At 39.8% G+C, this 12,105-nt stretch overlaps 1 long non-coding RNA gene across 2 annotated transcripts in view; it reads right to left on the bottom strand.

Moving 5' to 3' along the window:
* The window catches only part of LOC144657553 (uncharacterized), a 76,965-nt gene extending 65,210 nt beyond the window's left edge, over positions 1-11,755 (bottom strand). For both annotated transcript variants that reach the window (XR_013571558.1, XR_013571559.1), the window contains exons 1-2: positions 11,591-11,755; positions 6,296-6,414 (exon numbers count right to left, since the gene is read on the bottom strand). This is a non-coding gene — a long non-coding RNA (uncharacterized LOC144657553). The remainder of the gene's footprint in view (positions 1-6,295; positions 6,415-11,590) is intronic.
* Between the last annotated feature and the right edge of the window lie 350 nt (positions 11,756-12,105).

Raw genomic sequence — 12,105 nt, 5'->3', positions numbered from 1 at the left:
TATGGCGTGACATTAACAGCAATACTTCTTGCTGGTGGTGTCACGATTGGTTCTGTTATTGGAGCCATTACAAACTCTTTGAAGGCCACCGGCAAAGCGTTGGGAAAAGGCCTAAGTGATATTGGCTCAAAGGTAGCATCAGCTCTGCCTGGTCTCATTGGCTCGATTGCGAAATTTCTTTTCAAAACCGCTGGTCAAGTAATTGGATTTCTTGCAGAGCACACCTGGCTGCTTATCCTTGCTGTGGTTGCTTTTCTTGTTGAAAAATACATCAAAAAGAGACGTTAACGCATAAGGGTGTAGAGCAAAGCTGCTGCTCCAACCGCGCCAACAGCGACAGTTGCTTTGTTTATTTCGTGTGAATCATTGGCTACGGCCTTCGTAGGTTTAGCGCTTTGCGCGTTGCTAGCTGGTGTTTCAGCAGCGCTTGCTGCGGGTGCCTGATTTTTTTTTTGCTGTGGCGCTCTTGTGTATAGGATTTGAAGGGTGGCTGTTTGGTGGGTTGATTTTTGATTTTCCTCCGGCCATCAGTTTAAGAGCTGCTTTTTTTGTAGCTTTATTAACCTCATCATTCACTCCTAATTTCATCCCAACAACAGCCTGCTTAAGCTGGTTATTGTAACCAACAACGCTTTCTGTGTTTATCACCATACGAGCGGGCATCAGCCAGGCACCTGGGCAGACTGCAAGGTTAAGCCGAACCTTAGCCTGGTCGATGGCGAGTTGGTATCTTTGGACCGACTTTGCCAGATCAGGTTGCCTTATAGCGTCTTCAACCAACACGAGGAACTCACTTTGCGCTTCCTTTGCACGGCCGCCTGTTCCAAGTATGCTACTTCGAACGTTCACCTGCGAACCCAGAATACAGTAGACAAAAGCCTCTATCGACTGGTTTACTCTCGACAAACCTGCCTGAGTAAGCCCTTCCGTGCCGTTAGGACAAAACCAGTCTGCCTGTGCATATGCGGAGTCGTCTGGCTCGATGTATTGAATCAAGTTACCTTTGATTGCCGTTCCACCTTCGTCCGAAAATTTATCGTAATCGGGGTATTTTGCTCCAGAAATTTTCGGACCAATATTTGTGATCCAGATATAAACGTCACCCAGTCCGTGGTTAGCGCCTCTTGTGAAACGAAAATCGCTTGACGGGTCGACACCGAACTCAGCGCATATTCTTTTGTAAGAAGCCACGTCGTACTTGTTGTCAAACTGGCTAAACGTTGGGTCGCCAGGCAAGGCGCTTACGCTCTGAATCCCCCCCATCTGAAACAATATTCGCCTTATCGTGAAATAAACGTGAAAAAGATAAAAATTACGCACAATCGGTGGCAAGCTAAGAGATGAGTGTTCTTCATCGAAAATATCTCGGCTTACCCCACAGCCTGTTGTCGCGCACCAAACAGCAAAGTTAAGTTGCTGAGGCCAGTAGCCCATATTTTGGCTAGCAAGCCACCTTTTTGACTCTTTTCCTGATGTATGCTTCAGTTTTGTTTTTTGAAAAATCTCTCTTAATTTCGTTGTGAAATATTGGTCAGGTGTTACGTAGATGTTGATTTTGCTGTTAAATATTTTTTTCAAACTCGGTGCGGCTTCGTGAAATCCAACAGCTGGAATTGGCAAAGATGAGCCTTTTGCGCCGCTTGGTGACAGCTGTTGTGGAAAACCGCCTGAAATTTGATTCACCCCCAGTGCTTTTTTCATCTCTGGGCTCCAATATTTGCTGTCAGAGCCAAAAACATTTATCAAATGGCCTTGCCCTGCCTTGAAATAAATGTCTGCCGTTGCTGTGTGGTTGTAAGCGAACTCAACCTGTGCAACAAATTTTTTTCGGTCAGCGTTTGGATATTTTGCAAGAAAAGGTTTCCATGCATTGTCTTTTGCCGCTTCAGAAATTTTAGTTGCTTCTGGGGTTTTCATCCACTTCATAAAATCTCTTTCTTTGGAATCAAGAAAAGTTGATTGAGAAATGTCATCAGCTCTCGGAATAGGCGGAGCCATTTTATATTAAAGATTTATTTTTTCAAAAGATAATTATAAAGATGGTTGTGCTCACTGTCACCACAACAGAAAATCCTCACACTGTAAATTTCGATTATCCTATTCCAAAACCGAGCCAAATCCGGCTCCTGTCATCTCATATCCCTACTTGGTTCAATCTAAAAGAAGATGGAACAATCCTTGTAAAAGATGAAAAAGATACAAAAGAAAATACGGTAACTGTTCCCTTTGCGGCTGATTATTACACACTCGAAATGTTGGTGAGCTTATTTAAAAAGAAATTGGCTGAACATGATATTGAAACGACCACAGATGTTAGTACACCGCTTGTAATTAAAAATGAAAAGAATAAAAAAATAATTCTCAATAAAAGTATGTCTAATTTACTACTTGGAAACGATAATGTGGGGCATTTGGGAACTATAACTTATATAAGAAGATTAAATTCTCCCACAACTTATTTCATTCATTGCGATTTAGTTGACAGAGAACAGAATCTCTTTAATGGTAAACCATCTTCTGTTTTAGCTTGTTTCGACATCCGAGGAAAGGCTTACGAAAACATAAATTACAAAAGTGAACAGCCCAATGTCTTGCGTGACGTTATGGCTGATGCACAAGTGACATCTCTGACTCTTTCGATTAGAGATGAGAATGGAAATCCATTCGATTTTAACGGCTCAAATCTTACATATGAGCTGGAATTGAATTAAATTAAATACAAAAATAACTTTTATGTATACGAGACCATGTCATCTGCTAATGTTCTCCCGAGTGCCCCTGCTTATGGTGATCGCGAAGAAACACAACTTTATCCAAGCCTCCCAACAAATGCCGAGAATTTTCGGCTGACTGAAATAAGTAAAATTGAAAAAGAAATATCCGCTGAAGCTGAGCATTACAGGCTTGTGTTGAAAAAATATAAAAAAGTCCGGAAAGTTATTCACTATTCCGTGGTCTGTCTTGGCGCCGTGACGGCAGCTCTGTCTTCTGGAGCTGTTGCGACTTCACTTACTGGTGTTGGAATTGTTATCGGCGTGCCTGTTGCAGCAGTAGCAGGTATATCTGGCGCAGCTTCCACTGGCCTGTCAGTTATCAACAAAAAGCTTGAACGTAAAGTTAATAAGCACTCAAGAATCCTCGCTCTGGCTGTTGCAAAACATGACTCGATAAACAGCTCTGTCTCACAAGCTCTGAATGATAATCTTGTTTCTGACAAAGAGTTTCAACTGATCTTACGAGAAATGCAGAAATATCGTCAACTTAAAGAGACTTTACGTTCAAGCTTTGCACACAAACAAACAAATTCACAGCCAGACATCGAAAAAATACGACAAGAGATCATGAAAGCAGAAAGACAAAAAATGAAAAAAAAAACTTCTCGAAAGCACCACCGACATTTCGAAATAAAATTTCAGTCCAATAGAACATTTTTTCATTTAATGAAAGAATGATTGTCTGCGCTCATCTTGTTGTTTACTTTGTGATGGAAGCATTGTCGTTCGAGTTGCAAAAAAATGTTCGAGACATAACCCGCGATGTTGTTAATTGCCTGAACGAGGCAAAATAAAAGGTTACAGCGCACTTAAAGTGACTTTCAGCCGAGTCGAAAGGATTAAATCTGAGTGTGCAAAAAATACAATTAAGTTGAAGCGAACAGCGAGAAATTGCGTGACCCACAGCGGCATGCAAATTTTTTTTTGTGTTTGCGTGCGTGGGCGTACAAAGTCGGGGTATTACCCGAATGATATTTTTTAGACTTTTGTAAGTTGTTTTCATTCCTGTGTGCTTAAAATCTGAGTTCTAAGCACTCAGGAATGTAAAATCTATTGTTTTACACGTGCACAACTATTGTTCTTTTGATTTAATGCACGTGACGGCCAATTGTGAGTCATTGTCACTAAAAATAGCTTAATGATGTCATTTTCTTTACTCTGTATATAAATCAAGCTAACACCTGGATATCATAAAGAATAACGAGCCAAACGCCAACAGAACGTGTTTTACTTCACAATCCTCGAGTTTATCAATTTTTGGAAGAAGTGACAACACAAACAGTTACTCCACAAGAGAAACGACAGATAGAATACCAAAGAATCTGTATTGCAAGAAAAAAAAAAGCCTGAAAAAGATCAACAACATCGAGGCAGCAATACGCGGAAAACTTAATTTATGCACTCACCGGAGCGTGCAAGTTTTGTTTAGCTTGTTAAAACGTTTGCGACAACACTGCTGTCTAATTTTTTTAATTTTTCAATCAGCTCGTCTGTTAAAAAGATTGTTATTTGTTTTTCATTTTCTTTAGTTTTTTTGTATGTTGTAAACGCTTTTCCACGAGATCTTTTCAAGTTTTTCTTTACATTCAAGTTAATTTCTCCAGTTCTCCCTCTTCCCATCTTCGTTTACTCAATAAGAGCATTTGTTCAATAGGAATTGTTTCTGGCACAGCAATTAAAGGTTGGTTGTAATTTAATACAATGGCGCCATACAACGATTGGTACACTTCGGGTCCGGTGAATCTGCTTCCGGAAGTTAGGAATGTAAAAGCCACTCACATTTTCCTCCTTTTTTTTTACCATTTCCACGCCTGCTTTCCCGATTTTTTTGTTAGTTTTAACCATGCTTTGCATAACGATTGCAGCTTTCTTTTTCTTAAGTTTTCTGGGATATTTTCCAGATCGTACACCAGGTCGTATATTTCTGCTAATCTAAAAAAAGATTCCTTATATTTTGTCAAAAAAAGACAATGCAGCAAGTTTCTTGGTAAAAGAGAAGTTATTGGAATAAATGTACCGTTTTTTTCGTTTTCCTTAATGGGCAAGTCCTCACTTTTACCAAAAACTTCTGGTTTTTTTACTTTCATATTGTTTTTATAAGTAAAATCTTTTTCCAACAATTCTTCAAAAAGCACGCTCTCGAACACCAAGTTTTTTGGCGTGGGAGGCAAGCGCCGAAAGCGTTTGTGGTTTGGGTCAAAAAAATTGTAATAAAATCTTTTTTTCATAAAAATTTTTGAGTTTTTTAAGTGAATAATTATTAAATTTTGGGTTTCTTCAACTAAGGCGTGTATCGCTTTTGTTGGGTCAAAAACCTCGTAGCGTTCCAAGATTGGGTCAAAAATTTCATCAGTTGGGGTGTAAAACTTTCTCGTTCGCGGCCCTTTTGTTTCAACAATCTCTCTCGTTGGCTCCATTTACTTAGTAGTTCCCTTTGTTTAATTGGAAAATAAATCTAGCACACAGGTGGCGCTCTCTGTTGCTGCGGGCCGTTAGAGGTGCCGCCAACGCCTTTTTTGCAACTCGTGGCGCAAGAGGGGTAAGAAAGGCGTCTTGCGTTCCGCACACACATATAAAATAGGAGTTTTGGACACAAATTGTGACAAGGAGCGAGGCGAGCCTGGGCGAGCCGAGCGAGTTGTCACAATTTGTGCCAAAACTCCTATTTTATATGTGTGTGTTCTGGACCTTTCTTTGCGAAATTAACTGAAAGGCATTAACTAAGGTGCTCTGCCTTTTACGTTTAAACAATAAGTCATCAATTTTCAGAAAAAAAAAACAATCCTAAAAGCTGCAATTAGTAATTAAGAAACAGGAAAATGAAAATTCCTACATTCTTGTGGTGAAACTACATCCTGTGAAGATAAGCAATGGTCCAACAGTCTCGTCAAAAATGTAAACAGAATTAAAATCTGAAGTGTGACTGAATGACTTTAAAAGTGTTCATTTAAAATCCTTAATTGTCTTCAATCAAAATTTGCTTTATTACTCGTATTTGCAGTCACTATGGTGTACGAAAATGACCATCCAACTGGGCTTCGAATTATTCGAATACAAAACACTCTGAAGGCAATTCATAAAGGATGCTGTGAGTGGGATATGCAATAAAGAGAGAGAAGCAGTGAGACAGTTCATATTTTATAATATCTGTAATATAAACACTCATATATTGAAGTCAGGCACCGCCTGCATCTAAGTAATCGGGGCACAAATTGGTTGCACCAGTGCGTACTAGTGAATTGTTCTACGTGACCCTCTGCAATTGTACATGCCGTCAATATTGAGCAAAATGTCCAATCAGTTGAGATCCATCAAACGAAAGGGAGATGCATGAAGACAGTGATATCTTAGGACTGTAATATCCGCTTCGCACATCGATCTAATAATTAAACAAAAGCTGTGATCTCTAAACATAGTGCAATGCAGTACAGTATTGTGGAAGAAGCCTAAAACTTAGAATATTATATGGAAACGTCATTTCGTCACCAGGTGAACAATACATGAGTAAATGGTTTACTTACAATCAAATCCGGACACAGTTGAGTTTGGTCCAAGTTTCCACCTTCAACTGATATTTCAGCGTTAACTGACAGATCTTTGTCCCTCTTGACTGACTCGGCCACACCGTCCGCCAAGTGCCCTGTGGAATAAAAAGAACAGAATGAAAACGAAAGCTTTCGTGAGATAGAAGCATTCAGCAGCTCAGGAATTTCCACTTTTCTTTGTGTTAGTGATACATGGGGCGCATTATATCCGCGAGAGAAGTCAAAACAATCCTTAAATTATGTCATAACAAAAACAAACAAATCCCATCCCACTTTTCCATTGCCGCGCTTTCGTGTGTATATCATTGGAGAATGAATTGCGAATATTCAAATTCAGCGAAAACTTATTTTGTCCTCGAATCGCTGCCTTCGGCTTAAATAGAGACAATCAAAATCGACGCTCAATATAATTTTCCGTTGCCTTGAAAGATAGATCCTCAGTAAATCTAGACTCGTTCGATCATGATCCTTCAAGATCAATTTACAACGCCCACCTGACAGCTTGAAGTGCAGAAAATTTAACGGAGCTTGTTATCTTTACAAACCATATAGCAATATCTTGTCTAATTAGGAAATGCGATGTTCGCAGCTCGTATTGTTTTGAAGAGATAATTCTCAACTAGTAACAAGAGCAAAGTTGTTTGGCTTTGTGCTCCAATATGGTTATTAAATGTCTGAATCGAGTCTGAAACCTCGGCTTAGACGCGCGGCAGAATAAAACTGTTTCCCAAATCGCATTCATGTACTTCATTCGAACACAAATATAAACAAAAGATACGATCGCATCGCACTTAAATTCATGGGCCAGACGCGCCATTCAACTGAAAAGCACTTGTTAGACACTTGAGACTTGCCACCAGTCACAACATACGCACGGCAGTTAAATTCAACTTGGAAAAACGTCGTTTTTCGCTCGTTGTCTTCGTCTTGTCGGATCGAGAACAAGTAGCCCGACTCACAGACAAAAACAGTTTATTCTTTTATTATTATTATTATTATTATTAGTTTCCTGAGGGAAGATGCGTGTTACCATTTCAGTTTAACGAAATATTAATCCCGTTACTGATTACTGTATACATTTATTTGTGTAATGATAGTTTCTTCATTTTTAATTTGGTGCATAATTTACAGCGCAATTCATTTGGGCATTGCGTACTGAACCATGCAAGCAGTTTCAATCCTGCATGAACGTGTTATAAAAGTCTGTTGGCCTTTCTTTCTTTGTCTTTTTTTTATTTATTGTTGTTCCTTTGAGAGAAAACGTTTTTTTTGTTTTTCTATTAAGCATGACGTTATGCGGCAAACGGCAAACGCGAGCTTGTCTTTCATTTTTTTACCTTTTTATCGAATTCTAAAATCAATCCCTCATAAAATTAGTGAAAAAATCCCACATTCAAGACAAACACAAAACTTCTCATTTCCGCGTACCAACGCCAAACGGCAGACAGCAGAAGTTGAATTTTTGCCGTTCGCGGGAAAAATAAACGTCATGCTTAATCTCTCTATTATCACAAATATCCGGCGGAGATTCGAATGGATTCCTTGTATTTCCTTGTCACACTCATTTGCATATCTTGGCAGTGATAATCCCCTGGGAACCGTAAGAGGTCGCCAAAAGTCGTTATGGTATACTGCAGTATCTGTATTCAAGCGCACATCATACCACTAATAACTTACTTTGAACGTCAAAGTCTCTAGATCCAATCCAATAAATCTTTTGTTACGCCAATTACTCGTTGAACCCTTTGAACTTGCTGAGATAAACCGAATATGGCGACCTTTAAGACTGACCTCGAGCTTTCATTCACGTGCATATTTTGCGCAAATTAACAGGAATTTACAGCGGACCTCGTAAGCGTTTTAACTTACCTCTTAGTCGAAGTACTTTTCTTTTTTTTTTTCTGTAGAGCTAAAGACGTGAATCAGCGTAAAAAGCTGGTCTAATTGTCCACATCTTCGTCCACGTTTCGTGTTATAATCAACGCCGTCACGTGAGGAAATCGATATCATCTTTGCCATGTGATAGTTTCAAGAGTTTAAAGGTCAACTCAAAGGTCACAGAGCTGTATACTGACAAAACCTTACATGCGTAAAAAAGGCAGTAGAAGTTATTCGAGAAAATGCGCCAAGAGTATAAACCTTAACTGATGTATTTTTCAACAAGGACACGTCGACGAGCATGGGACAAAGAAAAATTCTCTGTCCCCGACGGGAATCGAACCCATGGCCTCCCAGATACCGGCTGGGCGCTCTATCCAACTGAGCTCGGTGATAAAGAATAAAGATGTATTTTACAACAATGACACGAGCATGGCACAAAAAAAACTCTGAGTCCCCGACGGGAATCGAGCCCATGGCCTCCCAGATACCGACTGGGCGTTCTAACCAATTGAGCTACGAGAGACTCGTGGTGAGCTGGGCCTTTTACTTGGTTGATATGTGTCACGCGTCCTGCATACTGCTAGGATCAGCAATGTCAAAATCATCAAGTGTGTAGTAAATAATAACGGAGGTAAATGTTGAGCTCGGTGATAAATAATAAAGATGTATTTTTCAACAATGACACGAACATGGGACAAAGAAATTTCTGAGTACCCGACGGGAATCGAACCCATGGCCTCCCAAATACCGGCAGGGCATTCTAACCAACTGAGCTACAAGAGACTCGTGGTGAGCTGGGCCATTGACTATTCACCAATACACGTGTCCTGCATACCGCTAGGATCAGCAATGTCGAAATCATCAAGCAAACTGTGTGAGGTATATAATAAAGATGGTAAATTTTGAGCTCGGTAATAAATAATAAAGATGTATTTTGTAGCAATTACACGAGCATGGGACAAAGAGAAATTCTAAGCCCCCGACGGGAATCGAACCGATGGCCTCCCAAATACCGGTTCGGGCGCTCTAACCAACTGAGCTACGAGAGACTCGTGGTGAGCTGGGCCATTTACTAGGTTGATAAGTGACACGCGTCCTACATACTGCTAGGATCAGCAACGTCGAGATCATCAAGTGTGTAGTAAATAATAAAGATGGTAAATTTTGAGCTCGGTGATAAATAATAAAGATGAATTTTTCACCCAGGGGGGCTACTCAAAAAAGTTTTGTACGGGGAGGCTCCGCCCCGATCTCTAACCCCTTACCCTTTTATATACCATTCTGATAGAAATTGTATCCCTTTCGTATACCTTTTGATGAAAAAAGGTACCCCTTTCATATACCTAAAAGGCATGGCATAGACTTAGAACAAGACGTTTTCTTGTTATTTTCATGTAGCGCTTAGTAAATTAAAATAATACAGCCATAAATTGCGTCTGTTCAAAATATTTTAATTAAAGGCCCTTTTTAATACCTAAATGACAGATTTCCGCACCCTTTCACATACCTAAACTTGTGAAATCCCTACCCTTTTATATACCTGAATACTGAAAAAGGCACCCCTTTCGGGCGGAGCCTCCCCGTATATGGCATCCCAAATACCGGTAGGGCACTCTAACCAACTGAGCTACGAAAGACTCAAGGTGAGCTGGGCCATTTACTAGGTTGATATGTGACACGCGTCCCGCATACTGCTAGGATCAGCAATGTCGAAATCGTCAAGTGTGTGGTAAATAATAAAGATGGCGCTTAGCGCTACCGGAACAGTATTTCTTAGAAATAAAATCTCTGGGCTTCTAAAGTTTTTTTTAGATCTTTTTACTAACTCCAGTTTGTCATGCTAGACTAATAAAAGTAAACTGGTAAACTAATTACAGAAAAACACGAATAATGCATGACTGAAGAGCAATTGGGGGAAACTAAATTCCCAAAGAATATTCTCCACTATTAAACATACTTTAAATTAAAAAGCAAAATTTAAACACGGCCCAAATCTAACCTAATTAAATTGCACACTTGTCACTCACAAGTTACACCAGATTTAAGTAACAAAAAATTCTGATTTAAAGACCCGAGATAAAAAGAAAAAGAACAGTCACGATGCATACCAAATATACAGTGTTTTTCTAGCAGCAGCTATAAATGATTATGATCTTTTAGGTAATTTCTTCAACCACTTCTATAACACAATAGGTCAAAAGCCAAGTTGCAAACTGACTCACGTGCACCCTCGATTTATATTCGGCCTTTCTCTCCATTTAGCCTTTTGTCACATTTTTCGTCCACACAATTAGAACTGGATTTTAGAATTTCGTAATCGAAACTATTTCACCTTACCTTGCCTGACATAACATTGAAACATGATGCAAGGTTTCTCACTTCATTGACTTCGGGGTAACTACGGCTTAGTGAGTTCAGGTGCAACTCCTTATTATTAAATTTTCCAGGTGAATCTCAATCGACCTACGGCCTTAAAAAAGCCCTTGATCTTTCTCCGCCGTAAAGATCGAAGCAGACTGAAACAAAAGTAGGCTTAAAAAAGAAATCTTTTTTTCTGAATTTGAAATTAAAAAACAATTTCTTATCACTCTATACGGCATTGTTTCAGAAGGTCAGATTTCCGTTGAAGGAAGTTTCGCTAAAACAAAGGCGTCTATTTTTTCAGTCAAGCTTAGGGAAGGGGCTGTTACTTGTTTTTGCAGATGACGATTGCATTGTTCAACCGCTTCCAAATCTGAAGCTTCTTTATAAGATCATTGAAAGAGTCCGTCTTAGAGCGTTTTCATTTGTTTGTCGAAGGTACAGTTAATCGCATTTGCTTTGGTTCGGTTTGGAGATACTACTCTTAATGATTGAGATTGATTATAAAACTTGGGCCATTTCAGGCTTTCTTATATAACCAATCAGAGGTAAAACCAACTGAAAATAAATCGTAACTTAGACACGTGTTCCCACGTTTCGCGCCGGTTACGGCATGTATTTGCCTCGAGTTTTGATTGGTTCACTAGATTGTTTTTGTCCTTTATGATTGGCCAGAGTGACCACTTTGGTCTTAATTTTTCGACACCCAATTGAAAACCACCCTTTACACGAAAGAAAAATTCTGACAGCCCCTTAGTCAGCTGCAAAAAGTGAAGGACAACTCACGCCCCATTATGGCAGATGTTCTTGTAACAAAACGCAACATAAATTTCTAGAATCACTCAGTTTGGGTTTGCGAAAAGGAGAAGAACACCGGCAAGTCCCGTTTTCCCGGAGGCAGCCGTTTAAAATGGAAAAAAAAAAAATCACCCAGGTGTTTTTGCAAGAAAGGCGAAGATAGACACGCACAAGCCCCTTTTTATGGAATGGCATATTCCTATCCAGTCAGTTTGAATTGTTTTTCGTTACCTGAACTCGGTCCATGGGCTTTTCGGATTCCGTCCGTCCAGGGTGACACCGCTTGAAGACATGTTTTGATTAGCTGTTCAGAATACTAGTGAAAAGCGCCTTCACGATCAGTTGGTCGACTTCCAGCTGCCATAAAACCTCGACTAAATAACTACACTTCCAGCGCAAAACTGACAATTGAAGAAAATTTGACGTCACAAACAATTTAAAATTACGTCGCCATGGTCACGGCCGGTTCCTCCGTTTCCACGCGCTGTTGGTTATCTTAGCTAATCTTGGCTTTTTTATGGATTCTCTCAATTCAGATTTAAGAAAAATAAAGGAACTGATCCTCGTGAAAGCCGTCTCTTAAGTTTTCGTTTTATACAATGAACGTTGATCAAGAAAGCAGAATTCTCCTTCGCGAGGTTGTGTATCTCTAGCTCTCGTGGGAGAGACGTGGGAGACAGAAAGCACGCGCGGGTTTTCGTTAGTGCAGGCTGTATGTACAGCGGTATTACAGAAAATGCACCAGA

This window comes from Oculina patagonica, chromosome 6 (assembly GCF_052425735.1).
Source record: "Oculina patagonica isolate OP01 chromosome 6, crgOcupat, whole genome shotgun sequence".
NCBI lineage: Eukaryota > Metazoa > Cnidaria > Anthozoa > Scleractinia > Oculinidae > Oculina > Oculina patagonica.
This window is presented reverse-complemented; position numbering and strand designations above follow the sequence as displayed.